The sequence below is a fragment of the Pseudonaja textilis genome, chromosome 1 (assembly GCF_049901715.1).
Source record: "Pseudonaja textilis isolate UNSWEBS1 chromosome 1, rPseTex1.2, whole genome shotgun sequence".
Taxonomy (NCBI): Eukaryota; Metazoa; Chordata; class Lepidosauria; order Squamata; family Elapidae; genus Pseudonaja; species Pseudonaja textilis.
The window spans coordinates 29364891-29372079 of record NC_141990.1 but is presented as its reverse complement, the minus strand read 5'-3'; the positions used below and the strand labels follow the sequence as shown (position 1 = coordinate 29372079).

The 7189-nt window shown below is 39.5% G+C and overlaps 1 pseudogene; it reads right to left on the bottom strand.

The window, feature by feature from the left end:
* Positions 1-4364: 4364 nt before the first annotated feature.
* Positions 4365-5282, bottom strand: LOC148127552 (general transcription factor II-I repeat domain-containing protein 2A pseudogene; annotated as a pseudogene).
* Between the last annotated feature and the right edge of the window lie 1907 nt (positions 5283-7189).

Sequence of the window (7189 nt, the reverse complement as noted above, 5' to 3'; positions counted from 1 at the left end):
TATCATTCATTATTAAACCTTTTAAAGTGATACCTTAATATTTTAGTCTTTTATTAGATCTTAAAAAGTTCTGATTATCTACTTATAATACAAATACCATTATTACAATACTCATATGTACTTTGCAGAATCCCCTTTTTTAAAAAAAAAAAACCCATATATTACCCATTATCCCTAAAAAAAATTTTCTTTTCTTCATCTTGTTTTATACCTTTGTAACTTTTTCCCCCCTTTTCCCTTTCCTTCTTAGCCCACCTAAACTTTTTACCCCCTCCTCTCCAAACCTGTGCCTTCTTGATTTCCCTTTTCTGTTGCATTCCTCTTTCCTTTTGCTTTCTAGCATTCTGTTGTTTTTGCATCTTCTTTTTCTCTTTCATAAACATTTTTTTTATTTCTTAAGTCCTTCCTTTTCGCTCCTCTCTTTCTCCTTTCTTTCTTAGTCACACCGTTTAGTTCATTAAAAATGGCTTCTTCTTCCTCGGCTTCTTCCAGCTGTTGTTTAATTTGCTGACACATGACAAGCGCCATATCTAGGAAACAAAGGGCTTCTCCCATAACATCTTTGCCTTCTTTCCTTATTTTTAAATATTGCTTTTTTAGTTCATCAAGAGATAGAGCCATTTTGAACTGTTTCTTCTTCTCTTTCTGTATCCTCTTATTATTATTAAGCCAATCAGTTATTTCCAAACTTAAAACAGTTCCCAAAAGTCCCAAAATCCTGCAGTCATCAAACAGTCCAGGCAGAGTACAAACTTCTTTTTACAATTTCTCTTCTAGGGGTGAAGTCAAATTAGGGAAAGAAAAAACGTCCAATCTGTGCTTTAAATCTTTCTTAGAATTAATTTCTATTCTCTTTATCTTCAAGGCATCTCCTCCAGCAAAGTCTTAGAGTAAAAAAATTTTTCCCAAGCCTCTCCCTTCCCACTTATAACAAAGGAGTTTAGGTTTTACCTTCTATCAAAAGGCTGGTTTCCCTTGTCCATTTGTTAATTCCATAAGGGAGGGAGAGTAACTTCCCCTTTTCATCACTTTTCTTCGCAGCTGAAAACATCAAGCGGGAACATTATAGCTTCCAAGCCAATACTTTCCCAGGTGTTAAATATGTCCTTAAGGTCCCAGTTCAACCAAGAAAAAACTTTCATTTTAAAACTCCTTCTTCCTCCTGCACATTCTTTATCCAGTTGCCAGCTTCTTTATGGTGGCCATAAAGACCGCCGCTCCACCGTCTTGAGAGAAGGGGGTTATTGCCGGCTGGGGGGGGGTTGCGATACCCCTCAACCCCTGTCCGGATCCCCCCTTTCTTCAGCTGCCCCAACAGGGCAGCCTTAGCCTCCAAATCCGTCAGGATCGGAGGCACCAAGGCGGCTAGCACAGCAGGGATCGCAGAGAAAGTGAATCCCTGCTGTCACCGAAGCTGACAAACCAGAAGTCCCATTATAGGTTTTTAAAAACAACCCAGATGCTTTCAATCTTAAAGTAATTTCCAAATGTCAGAGTTATCAAACAATCCAAACAAACAAAAATTATTTCCACTTCTTTTCTTTACAGTTTTTCCTCCAGGGGCAAAATCCCAAATGTATTTTAAAAGCCGTATTACAATTAATTGATGGTCTTGTAATCTTCAAGGCGTCTCCTCCAACAATTTTTTTAAAAAATTTTTTTAGTCCTCTCCTTCCCACTTATAATAAAGAGCTTATTTTTACCTTTAAAAAGCAGGTTTTTCTGTGCTCCTTTGCTTTCTCTGTAAGGAGGGGGAGTGAGCTTTCCTTCAGCACTTCAAAAGTGATTACAGGGGAAATTTTTTGTTAAAGAGAAGAGATAAATAGATGTTTGGTAAAGAATGGACAAAAGATATAAGCATAACGACTTTGAAATAAGATGAAATAAATAAAATATAATTAAGAGAGTGAAAAGATGGGAGAAGTTATATAGAAAATATAAAATGGTTAATAAGATATGAAGGGTATATAAGGTGGACATGAATTTGATTTAGGTCTGTCAAAAAAGATGTAACCTGGGGCCAAATCACTCTTCAAAAGAAGTTTTATGTTTTATGTTTTGTGTGTTGATTATTTATGTTTGATTGTAAATTAATAAAATCTTGGAGAAATGAAATCAAAGGGAGAGAAATTGGGAAAAGACATGTATAAATGATAACTAAGGAGGTTTTTTTTTTTTCTAATGTTTTGCTTCAGGTTATGTATTTTGTGTGCTTATGACTGATTGAGAATTACTAAAACTTTGATAGAAAGAAATATAATTGAATAAAAATGAAGGGAGAAATAATGAGAAATTTGGAAAAGATATATATGTGTAAATGGAAATGTGATAATGTGGAACTATGTTTTTAAAAAATAATGCTTTATTTGCCTTGTTAAAATTTATAAGTAATTCTTAGAAAGGAGGTTTTATACTTTTATGTGTTATGTTTGTTTGTCTTTAAAAATCAATAAAACTTGTTCTTAAAAAAAAATTACTATGTCACCTGGGGCAGGGGTGGGATTCTTCTAGTTCACATCTATTCGCTAGAACTGGTTGTGTTAATTCTAAGCAGTTCAGAGAACCGGTTGTTAGAAGAAATTATTGGCCTAATCCTGTAAGGAAGGCAGGAAGGAAACATTCTGGTGTTGCTTACAGAAACTGCCTCTCTCTTAACCCTTATTACATTCTTGGCAGGACTAGACTTCCTGTCTCAGGAACGTCTCTGGGTTCTTTTGCTTGTGTGGAGTGACCATTCAAAGTTACAATGGCACTGACAAAAGTTATTTCTCAGCAAAATAATTTCCCTTTGAATAAAAAGCAAAATAAATTGACAGTTTGGTCTAGTGACTAAAGCAAAAGCTACAAATCTGGAAACTGAGTTCTAGTTCTAATTCCTCCACCCCCACTCTAGTATGCTTCAGTAGCTTGCTTCTTTATTACAGTGTTTAAATTTATAAGTAAGATGACCAACCTGTCCTCCTTTAGGGAGGACAGTCCTCCTTTTGTAAGTTCTGTCATCAATCAAATATGGAGATTTACAGATTAGTTTCCAAATATCAAAAGGGAGGACTGTCAGCAATGGAATTCATCGCTGCCACACAGTTGAAGAATGTGGGAGGGGATGATGTAAATTGAATAGTTCTTAGTAGACAAATTATATTATTTTGATAGTTCAAGGTTATGGAGTGTGGCACAGAGAAGAATGAAAGTAACTACAAGGCTACAGTGACTCCTTATAAATTTCTTTCTCAGAGTAATCACCACATCATCAGCATATTTAAAAACAGAAGTTTGCTCTGGCAAACTTGCTCTGTAAAAACTAACAGTTTATAAATGTCATTAAAAATGTCTAAAGTGTGTGCGTGTCCAAATTTTTTTTCTTCATATAATACAGCAATAGTTTGCTGGGTACCTGTGTGTAGACTAAGATCCTGTCCAACATCCAAGTACTAATCAAAGTCAACTCTAATTAGCCTTCCAGTCAGACAGCTTTAACTTCATCTGTTGCCTCCATGACATTAGTGCAGTTACCAAGCCAGATTCTCAAGAAACAATTGTCAATACTAATAGTATGTCTCAGCAGTAAGAATCATGAGGCTCAGTACAGAAGCAAAGTGTGCTAACATTGTGGCATGTTATACCATAACTTCGCTTTCCATGGGGCAATAACTGAGATATATGAACCTAAAAATTTCTTCTCCCAAGCCTAACCATCAGTCCCAAAGAACAAAATTCCATAAGTATGAATAATTAATAAAAGCCCTGGTCACTTCAAATGCCTTTCTAACCATTGCCAAACAATATCAACTTCTTCACAAAGCTTCTTTTCAAACAGTGCTCCTCAATGATTTCTAAACCAAAAAGTAAGTGACAGTCTCCAGTTATTTTATTATTCTTTATGTTACTTAACTTAATTACCAAATACCAAGTCAGTTTGCATCTGTGGTTTCCTCGTTACTGTTGCTGCCTCATTACATAAGGCAATTTACCATTCCTTGGGTAATAACAGGAGTTCAATAGTATTTAGCAGTTCCAAGGCACTTTTAGAGATGCAATTGACCTCCAGTGTGTCCTCATTAACTGCTTTCAGTGGTTCTTGAGCAAGCAACCATGTTGTTAAATACAGTTTTCTTGTCTTTCCAGAGCTGCCAAATATACTCATTTCAGTCTCACTTAGTCTGCTACTATTTAGTGTACATGTGATTAATTGATTTCTGATTTTGCATAGTCATCTCTTATGACAGGGGTGGGCAATTAATTTCTGTCAGGGGCCACATGGAAAATCAGATTTGCGTTCGAGGGCCGAACCAATTTTATAAAAGGCCATTATAAAGGGCCCATTATAAAATGCAGCAAGTTATATATAAGAATCATTTACCTGTTCAGTGGGAGAAATCCAGTCTGTCTTGGGCTTGAACAGGTGCACTGAAATCTGGCGGAATATCTGAGGTGGCTATGCGAAGGACAGCTGAGAGGTGGTCATCAGTGATAGAGGATCTGTGTCTGGATTTGTTGAACTTCATCACTGAGAATGTCTGTTCACATATGTAGGTAGATCCAAAGAGGATTAGAATTTTCAGAGCATGTCTCCTCATGTGTGGAAAGTTCTCCTCTTTGAGTGATGAGTAAAACTCAAGCAGTGGGACAGACCTAAAGTACACTGCCAGAAGTGTGTCAGACTGCAAGTCAATGAGTTTCATCTTAACATCACTGGGTGCATTATCCACATTGCAGCTGAAGGGAGAAGAAACCATGTCCATTTCACTCTCAAGTGTTTTGAAGTCTTGAAATCGCCTTGAAAACTCAGCATGAAGTGCTTCTAACATGGATGAGTACCTGTGGAGGTGATCAGCTGATGGTTTGGCTTCCTTCAGTGTTGGCATGTGAGTAAGAATATTGTTCCCCATTTGGCTTGAGAGAAGCTGCAGCTTTCTCATGAAACCCTTCACTGCGCTGTACATTTCATGCACAAAAAGGCCCTTGCATTGCAGTTTGACATTCAGGTCATTCATCAAAGAAGTCATGTCTACAGCAAAACTAAGGTCTGCCAGCCAGTCTGCATCTGAAAGCTGAGGGATGTCATTTCCCTTGTTCTCACAGAACTGCCAGATCTCCTCTCTCATATCCCAGAAAACTTTCAGGACTTTTCCCAGGCTCGGCCACCTGACATTTGTGTGGTAGCTGATGTCACGATGTTCAGACTCATTTTCCTCCAATAGTGCAACAAACTGTCTGTGATTCAGTGCTCTTGCTCTGATGAAGTTAACGGTTTTAGTTACAACATCAACAACATGGTTCATTTTTAATACTGACCTACACAACACTTCCTGATGTATAATACAATGCAAAAATGTCAATTTCTGCTCAGGGTTAATTTTGGTAACTTTATCCTGCCTTCTCTTCAAAAGTCCAACATTTCTCCCTGTCAGATTTGGACAACCATCTGTTGTCACACCTACAAGTTTGTCCCATTTCAGTCCCAACTTGTCTAAACATGAATTTACTTCCGTTAGGAAATCACTCCCTGTTGTTGTCCCTTTCATTGACTGCATGGCTGCCAGTTCCTCCGTTATTTTGAAGTCTGCAGTGATCCCACATAAGAAGATGAGTAGCTGGGCAGTGTCTCATACATCGCAGCTCTCATCCAGAGCCAGGGTAAAAAAGGAAAATGTAACCGCTCTGTTCTTCAGCTGCAACTCCAAATTTCCTGCAATGTCCTCAACTCTTCTCGTCACAGTACGTCGGGACAGAGGGATGTTCTCAAATGCACCCTTTTTCTCTGGACATATTAGCTCAGCAGAGTCCACCAAACACTCTTTAATAAACTCTCCGTCAGAAAACGGTTTCTTCGTTTAGCTATTTTATGAGATATGACATAACTTACTTTGGTAGCTGTATCTCTGGATGTGCTAAGTTTTGTAAAATGTGTTCATTGAATTTGCAGCTTGGATAGCAAAATCTCCGACTCCTTTGCTCGCTCTTGGTCAGACAAGTTCCTATATTTATCCTCATGTTTGGTCACATAGTGGCAATTCAGATTATAATCTTTAAACACAGCAACAACTGTACCACAAACTAAGCAAACGGCTTTGCCTTTGACTTCCGTAAATAAATATTTAGCAGTCCATGTCTTGTTGAAAACACGGCATTCAGAATCAACTTTCCTTTTTTTAATGTGAGCTGACATTTTTGGGGGAGCTTAGTGGGTGAAACCCCTCCTAAAGAATATTAACCCCCACAGATCCAATCCCAGGTTTCCAGGTAACCTTTGTGCAAGGGGCACCGCTTGGGGAACCAGAGAGAACGAGCCAGCGAGGAGAAGGAGGAGAGGCAGGCGCGAAGCGAGGCAAGTCGGAAAGAGGAACTTCGTGGCCTACTAATACTGAATCTAAAACTTGATCGAATTCCTCACTTTCTGCTGAGCCCACATAAATGATTTTCCATTCCAAATCTACATTGGAGAAAAAAGACTTTTAAATAAAACGTTCAAAATTTTGGTCTTCCAAACCACCATCTCTTTGAACTTGAAAACAAAAAACCCTAATACTTAGCTTCGATCAAATCAAGCTCTTAAAAACCAAGTGCTGAAGTCAGTGGCACTTACTGAAAATTAGTTGGGTGGGGAGGGTAATTAAGGTTTCAATTTCGAATTACAGCAAGCAATTCGTGTTCCTCCGCTCGAGGGGGAAGAGAGAAGGCAAGCTCTTTGCCCACCAGTCAAATCTCAGTTTGCAAGGCTTGAACTGAAACGGTGATTTTATCTCGCTTCCGAGGTTAGCGAAAACTGGAATTGCTCCCAAGCTGGCAAGGTCCAATCACCGAAGCGCTCTTCCAAAAGAGCAGCTTCCGGAAGCAAAGTAACACCACGGCTGCTCCACTTTCCACGCTTTCCAATCGCGAGTCCCAGAAGAGAACAAACAGCAAACTGCGCTCAGGGGCATCCAAGCCCACCTAAAGCTAGGCCACTGCTGGTGGAGCTTTGCCCTGCCTTGGTGCCCTGTTTCCCGGCTCGGTGGTCCTGCTCGGGTGGCACTTTAAAAGCCTGCTCCCAGCACCTGAGCAACTTGCGGCTTACATTTTCCTCGCAGGCGCTCGTGCCTGGCCCCGAGCCGTGCGGCGGAAAACCCAGAGAGCCGCTGGGTCGCCTCCTCCAAGCAGCCCACCCGCCCACCGGGCGGAACCCTTCCCGCTCCTCGGCGGGAAGACA